The 15,367-nt window shown below is 37.5% G+C and overlaps 1 protein-coding gene across 2 annotated transcripts in view; it reads left to right on the plus strand.

Moving 5' to 3' along the window:
- SIK2 (salt inducible kinase 2) overlaps positions 1-15,367 on the plus strand; it is a 109,433-nt gene that overhangs the window by 15,867 nt on the left and 78,199 nt on the right. The window lies entirely within an intron of this gene.

Below are 15,367 nucleotides of genomic sequence, written 5' to 3' on the forward strand. Positions count from 1 at the left end.
GCTTTTAACCTAAGTTTAAGTTCAAACTTGTTTTCTAAACAGCTTTATTGAGGAATAATTCATATACAATAAGTTGCACATATTTAATGGGTACAATTTAAAAAGTTTTTAATAAGTTTTCACACACACACACATATGTGTGCGTGTGTGTGTGTGCGCGCGCATGTGCATTTGTGTGTGAAAGAAACCACCACCACAATCAAGATAGCCATCACTCCCAAAAGTTTCTTTGTGCACTTTGTAATCTCTTTCTCCACCTCAGCACCAGGCAATCATTGATCTGTCTTCTGGCACTATAAATTAGTTTGTGTCTTCCGGAGTTTTATATATAAATGTAATCATATAGTGTGTACTCTTTGTTTTCTTTCTTTCAGTATAATTATTTTAAGATTCATTCATTTTGTTGTGTATCAACATATCATTTCTTTCTATTGTAAGTAGGTCCTATTGTATGAATACGAGTATACCCCAATTTGCTTATCCATTCATGTATTGAGGGACATTTGGGTTGGTTTCAGTTTTTGGCTATTACACGTGAATTGCTATGAACATTCATGTACAAGTCTTTAACTTATAGTTTACCTTCAAGTAATATTCAGCAAAAAATTAATTAATTTTTTAAAAAAGTAATATTCAGCACTTCACATATGGCGTAAGAACCTTACAATAATATTTCCATTTGCCTTTCTGACCTTTATCTTCTTGCCATGCATTTTTCTTATACCTATCTTATACATGTGAAATGTAGTGTCATTATTTTTGTCTAAAACATCAATTTTAGACAAATTGATGAGATTTCAGTCTTTTAAAAAAAATTTATATATTTACCAATGAGGTGACCATTGCCACATCCTCGCAGATAGATGCATGTTTTCATCTTCGTTTCTTTGTATAGATACATATTTTCATCTGGTATCATTTTTCTTCTGCCCGAAGGATTTTCTTTACCATTTCTTGTAGTACAGGTCTGTTAGTGATGCAGTCTTTCAGCTTTCATATATCTAAAATAATCTTTATTTTGTCTGTTTTGAAAGATATTTGCACTGTGTATATAATTGTAGGTTGACTTTTTTTCCTTCAGTACTTTAAAGATGTTGCCCCACTGTCTTCTCAGTTGCATTATTTCTGACAAGAAATCTGCTGTCATAATTTTCTTTACTCCTCTGTATGTAATGTGCCTTTTTTCTCTGGTTACTTTTAAGATTTTCTCTTTATCACTGGTCTCAACAATTTGATTATGGTGTGCCTTTGTGTGGTTTTCATCGTGATTCTTATGTTTAGTGTTCATTGAGCTTCTTGGATTTGTGAATGTAAAGTTGCCGTCAAATTCAGACAATTTTCAGCCTTTATTTTCTTAAATAATTTTTCTGGCCTACCACTCTGTTCTTCAGAGACTCTAATTATACATATGTTAGGCTGTTTGAAATTATCCCACAGCTCACTGGTGTTCTTTTCCATTTAAAAGAATTCTTATTTTGCTCTGTATTTCACTTTGGATAGTTGCTGTTTCTGTGTCTTCAGATTCACTAATCTGTTCTTCTTCAATGTGTAGTCATCCATTAATTCCATCCAATGTAATTTTCTCAGACATTGTCATTTTTAGCTCTATAAACTTGATTAGGGCCTTTTTAAAAAAATCATCTTCCATGTCTTTAGTTAGCTATTTGAATATGTGGAATATAGTTTTAATAACTTTTAATGTCCATGTCTCCTAATTTGGCATCTCTATCAGTTCTGGGTCAGTTTTAAATGGTTGATGTTTCTCCTCAGTTTTGGTCATATTTTCCTGCTTTATATGCCTAGTAGTCTTTGATTAGATGTCAGACATTGTCAATTTTACCTAATTGGTTGCTACATGTTTTTGTATTCCTATAACTTGAGCTTTGTTCTGGGATATAGTTAAGTTACTTGGAAACAGTTTGACCCATTTGGGTCTTCCTTAAATTATTTAAGCAGTACTCAGTCTAGGTCTAATTATTTCCCACTTCAGAGTACTCTACCCATGAATTCTGAGTTTGTTTGGTTTTTTTTTGGTTTTATTTTTGGCCTGGCCAGTAGGAACAGACACTATTTCTGGTATCAGGCACTATTCCCTCCCATTTTCTTACATAGTTCTTTCTTTGGCCTCGGGTAGTTTTTTGGTTTTGTTTTTTTTTAAGATTTTTATTGGGGAATGGGGGAGGATGGGAACAGTGCTGGGGAATTGGGGGAAGGGGAACAGACAAGTTGCTGTCGTTTTGTTCTTCAGTCTAGTTGTGGAGGACGTTGCTTCACTGGCCCAAGTTGGCACCATCGTTGCGCTCTTCCTGGGCGAGGCAGATCAGTCACTGGCTTCTGGACGGCCGCTCACTGTGGCTGCTGGCTACACATGGTAGCCCATGGCAACCCACTGCAGCAGGGGCTGCAGCCTACGCCGTTGCCGGCAACTCACGGCAGCCCAGCTCCAGGTTGAGCTGTTGTTCAGCATCTTAGCTGTGGAGGGCAGTGTCACTGGCCCTCATATGTGGGATCCGAACCGGGGCCCTCTGGCATCCCAAGCCAGCTCTTAACCAACGCGCCACTCGGCCGGCCCATCGGGTAGTTTTTTCACACACATGTAGCAATCAGTATTCTCCTGAATGCTCAAGGGGGACCTTCTGCAGATCTTCAGAGTTTTCTCTTTGCGTAGCTCTCTGTTCTCTGGTACTCTTGCTTTGTGACCTCTGTTTGCCTCTGAGCTCTTGTCTCCTCAACTCAAGGACTTTGCTGGGCTCTGCCTGGGTTTCCCCGCCCTTATATTGTGGCCTGCACACTTTCTCAAGGCATTAGTTGAGGGCATTCACAGGCTTCACCTCATTTATTTCCTGTCTTTCAGTGATCACTGTCCTTTGCCTGATATTCGGTTTATGATGTCTTATAAACCAATATCTTATAAATTTTTATCGTTTGTTTGTTTGTTGGAAGGAAAGGATTATTTCCGGCAGGAGGGTAAATTCGATTTATTCCTGTTACTCTATCTTGGTTGAAAGCAGAAGTCACTAATTCTCTCAAAATTATTTTTAATTTTAGTTATTTTAAAAACAAGGAATTATATATACTTCTGTAGTTTTAAAAATATATTGTTTATAGTTGATTTTAAATAAATAGCTTCAATTCAATTATTTTATAATTGTATTTAAGGAAAGAAAGTTGGCTTGCCTCTTTTACTTTTTTTTTTCCTTTTATATGCTACTGCTTATTGAGCATATTTAAATTCTTAGGCTATTTCTTTCAACTGGAAGCTTCTTCTTAACTGGCGTTCTAATAGAATGGTATGGGCTTTCAAGCCAAGCAGATCTGGTTTATGATGCTGGCTATACCATATTGATTGTTGCATTGCTTTGAGCAACTTTCTTCCTTTCTTTCCTTTCTTCTTTCTTTTTGTTCTTTTCCTTCCTTTCCCTCTTTCCTTTTCTTTCTTGCATTCACTCATTCAGTCAGTCATTCAGTTTTTCAGGAAATCTTTAATGAAAACCAATATATGACACACACTGTTCTGTGTGAAGAACATCACAACAAAGAAAACAGACAAAAATCCCTGTTCTCAAGAACTTTACCTACTAGTGTGGGGAAAGAGACAATAAACAAAATAAGTAAATTATGTAGTATATTAGATCACGATAAGTGCTGTGGCAATAATAAAGCAAGCAAAGAGGCATGAGGAGTGGAGAAGTTGATTGCAAAATAAAATAGAATGGTCAGGGAATGCCTCAATGTCATTTGAGCAAAGACTGAAAAGCGCATTCATATAGCTATGTGGGGGGAAAGGTGCTCCAGGGAGAGAGAAGAGCAAATGCAAAGGTCCTGAGCAGTGTGTTTGGTGTGTTGGAGGAATAGCAGGGAGGCCAGTGTGGCTGGAGAGGGGAAAGAAAGAGAGAGCAAAGAGCAAGAATAATAGATGAGGCCAGAAAGGTGAATGGGAGGCAGGAGTGGGGCCAATTTGTCGGCCACTGTAAGGACTTCAGTTCTTACCTTGAATAAAATTGGGAACCACTAGAGGGGTTTGAGCAGAGAAGTGATTGCATCTAGCTTAAGATTTAAAAAGCATCCCTCTGGCTGCTGTGTTGAGAATAGATTGTAATGAGCAAGGGTGGAAACGGAAACCAGGTCAGAGGCCGTTGTAGTAGTCCAGGTGAGAGATGATGACGGCTCAGACTGGGGTAGCAGCACTGCACTAGTATTCAGGGGTCAGACTCATGATGTGTTTTGAAAGTAGAATCAGTAGAATTTCTTGACAGATGGAAACGACCTAAGTAGTGAGTATGATTAGCGAAGACACCAATGTCTGATCCCTGAGGTACTTAAAACATTAAGAATTTGGGAAAAGAGGAGGAACCAGCAAAGGAGACAGAGAAGAAAACCAAGAGAATGCAGTATCCTGAAAACCAGTGGAACTTGGCTACAGAGGTGCTTGGGGTGAAATACAAGGGAGATGAGTGTTAATACAGAATAGATTTAATTCATTCTGTAATGTAGCAGATGAGACATCAGGGAAAGAGCAGTACATTAGACTTTGTCGCGTGGGCAAAAGGTTTAGAGCAGCTGGTGGTGCTCATATGATAGTCAAGGGATGAATAAAAGCATCAGTAGTTAGCAGAGAGGGAGTTCATTGTAGACTCACAGTCAGCAGTACTTGCCAAACCAGGAGGAGAAAAGGTAGACAATGTGAACGACCCAGGTTGGGGATTGGAGTGGTAGAAGGTCAAATGCACGCAGGAGTTGCTGTGGCCAGAGAAGTCAGAGTTGAATTGGCTGACTGTGAGATCCAGGAGGCAGATAGATGGAAGCAACAGAGGCATCACATGAGCTGAGAAAATAGAACAGTGGACCAATGAAGTATGAAAAAAATGAAGAGCTTTTGGAAAAAAGCATTCATATACAAAAAATAAAAACCCTAACCTTGAGCCTGTCCGTAACTTCCCGGCAGCTTGCCACTTTCAAGTTCTCTTCTGCCCTTGGCATTGACTGCCCTGACTCTCCATGTTAATTCAGGAAGGGCCTTAGGTCTTTGCACTCTCCTCTGCTGCTGCTTCTTTGCATAGAGAGAGGTTTCCTGTGCCATCTGGTTTTCTTGCTCCATCTGACTAGGTTCACACCAAAAGAGTGATTTCGGTGCCATGCTGGGACTGCGTCTACAATGTATGATTCATACATTATGAAACTGTGGTGTGTATGCCCTTTATTTTTGTGTGGTGAATTAGATTGTACCTCATTCCATAAATGGTTGAAGTAAGAAGAATACAAAACAATAATTCTAAAATATAAATAAGAATAAAGAAGTGAATCAGAAAATACATAGAAGAGCAGAAAACAATCACGGAAGGTGGGGGAAGAAAACACAGTTGTGCAGGCAGTAAAGTAAGGGCCTAAGAGCTTCAGATTTGGCTGTAAGCTTTCTGGCTGTCACAGTGAAAAGAATATTTAGTCATTTACAGAATTTTATGTAAGAGAACGACAGGTAAAAGCAAAACTTTTCTTGGTAGTAAATTCTACAATAAATTTTTCCTTTGGGGATTCTTATAAGAGGCACTACGTAAGCCATATTTTTAAAACAAAAATCTGATCAAAACTGTTAACATTTTTCAGGAGCTTCAATTATTTTAGGAGTCAAGTCCAGAATCCTTAACAAGGCCAACAAGGATTATTATACTCTACACACTCTGGCCTTAAAAACAATAAAGATTATCATTTCTTCAATGCTTACCTTGTGCTAGGCATTGTGCTAATTCCTGTACATATACAGTGTCATTTTGTCCTCACAAAAGCCTTATAAGATAGGAGCTATTAATATCTATTTTACAATAGAGGAAACTGAGGAACAGAGAGGTTAAACAATTGGCGCAAATTACAGAGCAAGTAAGCCAGTAAATGGCATAACCAAAGCTTGAGGCCATAGTCTGACATCAATGCCTGAGCTTTTAACGACTCCACTGTGCTAACTGGTTATGTGCCTCTTTGAAGTTCTTTGAATTTAACAAGCTTCTTCTGTCTCTGACTTTGCACATTACTGTTTCTTCTGCCAGAGGTATCCTCTGCCCTCCCTTCATCCCCTTAAGCATGTCAGTTAATTGCATTGAATCTTGTTAAATAGTTAATGTATCATTACAACTAGAAACAGGCAAAGCATGTAGCAGTTTTGTCCACTATGGTGGGTATAACTATTCTTGCTATAGCTTCTTATGTCACTTTGGTCCTGTATTTCCTCCTTATCTTTCATGGACGTAGGAAGCACTTCGGCCCCTGTTTTCAGTACTTTGGAAACTGGCCAGTGGACTTCCTACCAAATCTAATGACCAAATCCAACCTAATGACCACAAAACCCATACATAACTGGGCTGATCTCCATATTGGTTTTCAAAATAAAACATGTAAATTTCCGATTCCAAATCTGTGCCCATGTTGATCTGGAGCCTTTCTTAGAAAGCCCTTTGTTCTCTACATATTCAAATCTCCCCCTTTTTAAGGTCCTAGCTGAAGTTCCATCTTTTCAATAAAGTCTTTCTCAATGAATTCAATCCACATTAATTTCCTCTTACGAGAGCATTATAGTTCTCTTTCCTGCACAACTCATTTTAGAATTTATCTAATACTGCCCTTCATTGTTATTTAAAGTCTTCATGTGTATCTTTTTATCTCTACTGATTGTAGCTGAGGGCTTCGCACAATACACAGCATTTTATAAACACCTGTTGAATGAGTGATGTAATAGTCTACTTTGGCCTTATACACCTTATTTACTCAGTGAAGCCAACAGGAGAACACTGCCAGGTTGAAGAGTCTGAGGTACTTCTTTGTTCAGTTTTTGAAAGGAGTTTTCTGTCGGTTTATACTTCCGGAGATAAACATGAATGAGGAAATGCTAACTGAATCAAGGGAGAAAATTGGCTTCCTCTAGCGTACTAAGCAGTTTTTGAGTACTTACTGGTAGTTGCCTCCCTACAGTTACATTCTTTCTTCCAACTCCCACACTTCCCTAAAATAACCTTTTCAGAGTATAATGGTAAATAAGGGCATATAAATTTAATCTCAGTAATTTTTGTTCTCCAATTCTTGTATAGCAGTTGGTGCTCATTTTGGAAGGATATTATTTTCTTGATCTGGCAGCACGGAGTATGTAATGGCAAATGATTTGCTAAAAAGAACCTTGGGTTATTTATAAATACAATATTTCAACTCTCAAATTTTCCTTTGGAATCATAAGTGTGATTAACAAAAGTTAGTCAAGATGCCTACATTCTTTAGAGCTATTTCTCATTTGTCCATGTGGTCACATGCAATAAATGGTGCAAAAATCTTAAGGTGGTCACCTCATCAGACAGTTTGAGCACTATTCAAACAATTAAACCGGCAGTCAGCAGATTCCGGCCTGGTAATTAAATTACCCAGGGCCTTTGTTTTCAGATTTCTGCCCCTTGATATGCTGTGTCTTTCCAAGCCAAGCATGTGCCTGAGGTTTATTGATTCGTTTCCTGTCTTTCCCTTTCAATGGTAACATATTAGGATGCTGGTGACTAAAAAGAAGTCTTTGTTTTAGCCAAAATACCTTTAGACACTTGGTTACTCAGAGAATCTAAAGGACAATTTTTTGTGACCTTTGGTTACTATCTTAACAGTCTGAAGGTAATGTTAGAAAAGTTCATTTGCCTTTTATTTATGAGCTTAAATAAACTTTGAAGGTTTTACTCACTTTTATAACATCAGTATGACTCTAAGTTTTAGTTCTTTGAGTTTTTAAATTATTAAGCAGGGTCCCAGTTGCAGTACTGCTTAAATCTGTACTCACTTCTCCAATTTGTTCCGTCATTCTTTTATTAATAGTTTGGACCTTCATCATTTCTCACTTGATTTACTTCAGCAAGCAGCCTAAGGTCTCTTTGCCTCCAGCTTTGTCCCTCTTCTAATCTATCTACCATGTTGCTGTCAAAATTATCTTTCTAAAATGCACATCTGATCCTTGTGTTTTGTACTTAAAGTATTTCCGTGGTTCCCCACTGCCTTCACTATAAAATCAAAGGTTAGCATAGAATTGGTATAATGACGCAGCCCCTATCTACCTTTCCGGTCACATCCCCATCACATGTTATATGAGCTTTATTAACTGAACATAAGTTACAGATGTATAGGCGAATGTTACTTTCACACGTCTAAGGATGGTACATGTCAGTGCAGAAAAATACTAAATTGGTGTATACTTCAGAAGGTATGCAAATGTTTAATTCATGCAAATTAAATTGGACTGTCCTTGGGTATAAAATTTAGGATCTTTCCTTTTGAATTATTGTTGGACTCCTGTAACATAGTTATCTTTGAATGGGGCACATCTAATTAGATGATTTGTAAACCTTTCTGGTTAACTTTTGGGTAGACTAGTAACTACATGAAAGAGCCAGCATGATTAATGATTTAAAAATGTGTTGCTCCCCCCCTCACCTTTGTTTAAATTGGGTTAGACATTAAAAGAAAAGTCTGGAGTGTTTGCTAGTTCTAGATCTAACTTCAAATATAAACATTTGGAGCAAGCCACATGTTTCTGAACCTCAGTGTCTTCTAAAAATGAGGGAGTTGTATGAGGTTATTAAGTACTATGACTACTGCTGGGGATTTAAAACAAAAAAGGAATGAGTGACTTTGGCCACTGGTCTAGGAGAGATCACAGTCAATTTTCTAGGTCTAAAAAATTGATGTCTGTACATCTCAGGAAATAAAGTTTAGTTTCTGAATATTTGATGAATGAAATGGATTTGTCAAAGATGACTAAATAAATTCTTTTTAAGCTTCATATATTTGGAAATGTAAGCATAACAGGCCTTAATTGAATAGACACTTTTGAAAAGCTGTCCAGTTTTCCTGTTAACTTCTATTTTAATTTCAGCTATCTCCTGCTGATTATTGGCAGCCTGCCCTCAGTTATGGTTCAAAGCTTACATTCTGTGCTGTGAGCAGTGAGCTTTTCCCATGTCTGGCAGCTGCAGCCAGACTACAGTGAAGGAAGAGAGAGAAGCATCAGCTATTCTGATCTTGGCCATAACCATACCCAGCCGAATTCTATTCATGGGAGGCTTTTGGCAGTCTGTGTTTTCTGTTTCTTTCAGGATAAATTTCCATTAAGTGAATCATGCTATTAAGGAATTTCAATAAGGCTGAATTAATTCAGAGAAAGCTACTTCTTTGTTTGTGAAAGGAGAGAACCAGAGGTAGATTTTATCTGCTAATTAAGGTGGTAAGAGGGATAGATTTCCTACTTAGGATAAAATGGGAAAACCATAGTCCACACAGAGACTGATCTTTTCTTCCCCTTTTGGAGAATATTCTTTCTGCTTTCAGAGAGAGGTCTCTCCGTGAGACCTTGTATTTTTTTAAATGCCTGTATTTTATCCTCATACATGAACAGATAGTCTGTGTTATTGCTCCATTGTCTACTGAAATTATTTTTTTATTTCTATCAAAGTAATTCATTGTTTATTGAGGGTCTGTGGCGTATGAGACATGGCTCTAGGTGCCCAGCACACGTCAGTGAACACACAGTCCTAGCCCTCTTGGAGCTTATATTTTAGTGAGATTGTTCAATAAAAGAAAATGTATTATGCCGTGTTCCAGAGAAGAGGACTAGGGAAGCCAAGAGGGGTTGCAGATTTGTTCTTTTATAAAAGGTGGTCAAGGAAAGCCTTACTGGTACATATTTGAGCAGAAACCTGAAGAAAGGATAATAGGAGCATATTTTTTGAAACCTTACATGTCTTGAGATCTTACATGTTTACAATAATACTTAATAGATAGTCTTGGAATAGAATTTTAAGTTGGAAGTTATCTTCCTTCAGAATAATTAGGACATTGTTCTGTTGCCTTATAGTTTCCAGGATTGCTTTTTAAAAGCTTAAAGTGATCCAATTCCTGATATTGTGTTGGAAATTATTGTTTTCTGTCTGTGAGTTTGTAAGATCTTCTCTTTGTCTCTAGTGTTCTGAAATTTCACAATGATGTGCCTTGGTCTTAGTGTAGGTCTGTTTTGCTTCATGGTGCTGGGCAATTGGTGGGCCCTTTAAGTCAAGAAACTCATATCCTTCTGGTCTAGGAAATTATCTTGAATTACTTGGTTGATGGTTTTCTTCCCTCATTTTCATTGTCTTCTTTTTCACAAATTCCTATTATTCAGATATTGACATCCTGGACTGGCCCTCTAACTTTTTTCTTTTTTTTATTCTCCTCTTTTCCGTCTTTGTCTTCTTGCTCTGCTTTCTGGGGGACTTCATAAAGTTTTTCTCCAACTTTTCTTTTGCTATTGTATTTTTAGTATCTGTGAGTTAATTTTGTTTCCTGATTGTTCCTTTTAAAATAACACTCATTTTTTATTTGATGATTTTACAATGTCTTAACTCTCTGAGAACAACAATAATTTTGTCATATTTTCTTCTTTTTTTTTTTTTTTCTAGCTGAGCCATCCTGCCATCTGTTGGCAGCTCAGCTCTGGCCATGAATTGAACCGGCGACCCTGTTGCTCAGAGCTCACACTCTTGAGCGAGCTCTTAACCAACTAAGCCACTCGGCCGGCCTTCTTCTTTTGATATAGTCTCTTGTTTTTCTCCAAGTTGATATTTTTTCTGTTGTTATACATGTTTTGGTCTGTGTATTTTATGTTAGGAGGTTTCTGTAGCTAATTACTGGACATACTTCATTGTCAATGCCTAGTTAAGAGTGAGGAGCTAAGAGCCAGTGGATGGGATCTGCCAGCTATGAGATTTAGGGTAGGAGTGAACTGACTGTTTTTTTATTGAAGATTCCCGTGTTTCTTTCTTCATTCTTGAGTTAATAGAGTCCTAAGAGAAGACTTCTACCCAGAAAGTAAAGGCCTAGTTGCTATAGTTTTGGCCATGTGGATAAAGAAGGTTGAAGCACGTCAGTATCCAGAATGCATGTGTACTTAATCCCCCTGTTTTCAATGTGGTATCCCTGTCCTCAACTATATCTAGCCCTTAAGTCTAGAAACCCTTTGTTTTAGCCTCCCAAGAGACTAAGCCTTTAGATTTCTTCTGGAGTATGTCAGGGTACTTACCCAATTACATAGAATGAGAGATGAGATCTGGGGATGAAAACATCTTCAACTGATCACCCTTGTTTTAGCTTCACTCACACCAACTTTCAGAGTTCCTTATGCCATCAGTTCCTGAGTCTTTGCAGGAGTCTGCTGGGTTAATTATATTGATTCAAGGCAGTTTTTTTGTTTTTTTTGCTGAAGCTTCAGGTTTCTCAAGTCAATTGAGGTTTGTTTTTCAATAGTTAGATTTTTTTGTTTCCAAGTTTTCTGGTTTTTTTCCCACTTCTTATTCTTTTTTTTCTTAGATGTGATATGTTCCCTTATTTCTGGGAAGATATGAAACCTATATATTAATCTCTAGATGCTCTTTTTTTCTTATCACCATGTTTTCCTTTAAATATTTGAACATAGTTATAATAACTCTTTTAATGTCATTGTCTGATAATTCCACTGTCTCTATCATTTCTGGGTCTGTTTCTATTGTCTGTTTTTCTCCAGGTTACGTTTTCCTGCTTCTTGGTATGTCTAATAACTTTTTTAAATTGGATGCTGTGCATTGTGAACTACATATTATCATGCCTCTGGATTTTGTTGTCTTCCTTTAAAGAGTATTGAGCTTTGTTAAGCAGTTAAATTACTTATAGTTCTGTTTAATCTTTCCAAGTTTTGTTAGGATGGGTGTTAGAGTATAACCTTTACACTAGAGATAATTTACCTTCATTATTAAAGTATGGTTCTTCTGAAGTCTGTATTGAATGCCTTGAATGATCAGTGAGAACTCTCCACTTTGGCTGGTGGAAATTTGATGATTCTCAGCTTTGTGTGAGCTCTGGGAACCATTCTGCCCACAGCACCCTAGTCATTCTTTGCCCAACCTTATAGAATTTCATCCTGTACATACATGCGTTAATATTTAGCAAAGACAATGCTACCCCCATGTAAATTTGTGAGCTTTTTTTCTGCTTAGTTCCCTCCTCTCCAGAACTTTGCTTCACATCTTCCAGAAACCTTAGGCTTCTTGAATTCTGATTTCTGTCTCTGCTCTGCTTGGAATCTTGGTCCCTGCTGTGAAGTCAGAATGTGCCTTCAGACAGAAAGCCGGAGATCGGAGGCCTCACCTCATTAGTTTCCCCTCTCTCAGGGATCACAGCCCTGTGTTGCCTATTGCCCAGTGTCTGAACACACTTGTTTTATCTATTTTGTCCAGTTTTCTAGTTGTTTTAAGTGAAGGGTACATCTGGTTTCACTTACTTCATTATGGTTAAAAGTGGAAGTCAACATACTTATTTTAAAATCCTATTGCGATTATATTTTAACTCTTTCTTGGGGTGTGTTCTTCATTTGTTGAGCTTATTTTCTGTATTTCATGGTATTTACATCCCTCGAGAGTTTGCTCATTCTGTAACTATATGCATCTTTATTTATAATTGAAATTCGTTGTTAGATTCTCTCCTGCCTCTCTTGATGCAGCCTGCTTGGGAGAGGGCTAAGACCTGCCTTTGTAATTTTCACTCGATATTCAGTGGGAGTAAAGGAGCGAGTAGAAAGTATTTCTGGGCTGGATATCCTAGTGGCTGATCTACTAGGAATGAACACTTTCCTTTCTTTCTAGGCGTCACTAGTTACCCAGGACACAGCCCTGTCAATCGAAGATGTTATACTCATTACCCTCTTCTTGGGTCATATACCCTCTGTCACTGCCAGGGGTGTTGTGCAGGGGATGAACATGGGCTGATTTGACTTGGCTGCACCCAGTGTGGTATTCCAACTAATAATTCTGTTGATTGCTGTTTGGCCCTTTTCTGTTCCTATATTCCACCTTTGGGCATGAAACACCTGATCGTTCTATTGCCATTTTGTGTGTCTGTATTACCTCTGAAGATCCATGTTGATCTTAGCCTGTGATTTGCCTCTTTAGTTTGATTTAGTCTGTTGTAGATCACAGATTATTCCCAATTTTTACCTTTTCATTTCCTTTGTTCTCGTGTGACCAGTAATTTTCTGTTATTTCCAGGATTTGATGGAGGAGGAGAAAACTAGCCAGTGCTCACTCAGTCTGCCATCTTGAAACAGGCAGAATAATCTCTTTTGACCGTGTCTCTGTTTAACCATTTTAAGATAGATTTGCTTTTCATTAAATATCAGGGTTTTTTGTGTTATTTTTAAAATAAATACCTAGCTTTACTGTTGGTAAAGTAAACATTAAATAGTATAACATTTTCTCTTTGCTTCTTTATCCCATTGTGGGCCATTTATTTGGCTTTTTGTTCAAGAAATAATTATTGAGCTTCTTCTCCAGATATTAGAGGGGGAAAGTACTGTCTAAAATGAGAATTAAAGATACAACTATTCCATAATATGGTATGTGATAAGTGCTATTAGATAATATGAGAAAAGTTCTGTAGACAGTCAGAAAAAAAAGTAGGTAATCATTGACAAGCAGAGATAATATTTGCAGAGTGTAGAGTTACAAACTCAGTCACAATATAGCATCTGACAAAGGTCACCAGTGACCCAATGGCCAAATTATGTGCTGCTTTTTAGCCCTCATTCTGTGTCTTCACTGCAGCAACTTGACACATGTCAAGTACCCCCTTTTTCTTAGGAATTGTTCTGTGACAAGTTTCTTTTCCTGCTTTTAAGACTTGCCTATCTGTCTCATTTTTCTGTCTCCTAAGAGAAGGATTCTCTAAATGTGACCACCTATATTCCGAAGGCTTCAATGCCTCTATGAAGATGATTCTCAAATTTTTTACCTGAATCTTTACATTAGCCTGAACTCCAGATCCTTACTTTCTGCCTTGATATCTGGGAAATAAATGACAATACAGGACACATTCCCTTCTCTTCTAAGTAAACTCTTCCTATGTTCAAAATTCTGTCACCATTCTTATCACCATTGAATATCTTTTACTCATCTTCCTTCTTTATGTTTATATCTAGTTAATTGCCTAGTCTTGCAGATTTTTTCTTTGAGATATTTCTCATTTCTGCTCTTTATTTTATATTTCCATTGCCTTAACTCTAATTTAGGCCCTCATTGATTTACTTCTAGCTCATGGTTAGCATTACAAGTGCCCTCTTGCCTCTAGTATTTCCCTTATCAATCTATCTTACACACAATTGCCAGTTTAATCTAAAGCTAATTCATTCACATTCTCATTGGTTTTGTTTTTTGTAAAGTATCTTTATCAGTTTATGTGTCTTTCTCCAATTCCACTATGATTTTCTCTAGGGCAGGGTCTGTATCTAACTCTTTTTTTATATCTTCAGCATACAGTAAAGTGTCTGGCACATAATAGGCACTCAATAGTTGAATGAATGAGATTGTTTTGCTTTTAAGGTATAGTACATTTTAAAATGTAGAGTAGTCAGGTAATAATTACAAATATCAATAGATTTTATTTTTTGATAACAATTTTTGGTAATGGACTAATAATTTTTTAATATTGATTTTATTGCCTCACGAAAACTAGGCAGTACCTTGAGGAAAACAAAATCCATAGGCATTATAATAAGACATTATATTTAATGTTACCATGTCAACAAATATAGAAAGTCCTATTTTCCCAAAAGGAACTGGGAAAAAGGAAAGTTTTTCCTTATATATTAGCCACATGGCCTATATCTTGTTTTCTAAGTGACTGCTCTCAACATTTCTACTGCTAGGGCCAGCCGAGTGGCTCAGTTGGTTAAGAGCTCGCGCAAGAGTGCGAGCTCTGAGCAACAGCGGTTCGATGCCCGGCCTGAGCTGAGCTGCCAACAGGGGGCAGGATGACTCAGCTTAAAAAAATAAATAAATAAAGTTGGAACATTTCTACTGCTAAGAGCAATATTTTTTTCACTGATTCTGGAAAATTCAAATTTGCTTAGAATGAGAAAAGTTTTGCCACACATTCACCTGTTAGTTTATTTCCAAACTTACATTCTAAACGTATGATATGTCTCATGCTGCAAAATGTGAAGGAATTTGAAGAAAAGGAAAACTAAGACTCAGAGACTGTCACCAGAAGGTTTTGCTTCTACATGGTATGAAGAATTTGATTTACAAATGTCACGCTGCTTTCCTGACTAACACACTTAAAAGTTTTCTGGACCCTATTATTTATTTTAACTGGAATACAAACAGTATGGTTACAAAAAATTAGTTTTAGGACCGGCTGAGTGGCGCGTTAGTTAAGAGCTGGCTTGGGACACCAGAGGGCCCCGGTTCGGATCCCACATATGAGGGTAGGTGACACTGCCCTCTACAGCTAAGATGCTGAACAACAGCTCAACCTGGAGCTGGGCTGCTGTGAGTCGCCAGAGACAGCGTAG

This window comes from Hipposideros armiger, unplaced genomic scaffold (genome assembly GCF_001890085.2).
Source record: "Hipposideros armiger isolate ML-2016 unplaced genomic scaffold, ASM189008v1 scaffold_204, whole genome shotgun sequence".
In the NCBI taxonomy this organism is placed as follows: domain Eukaryota; kingdom Metazoa; phylum Chordata; class Mammalia; order Chiroptera; family Hipposideridae; genus Hipposideros; species Hipposideros armiger.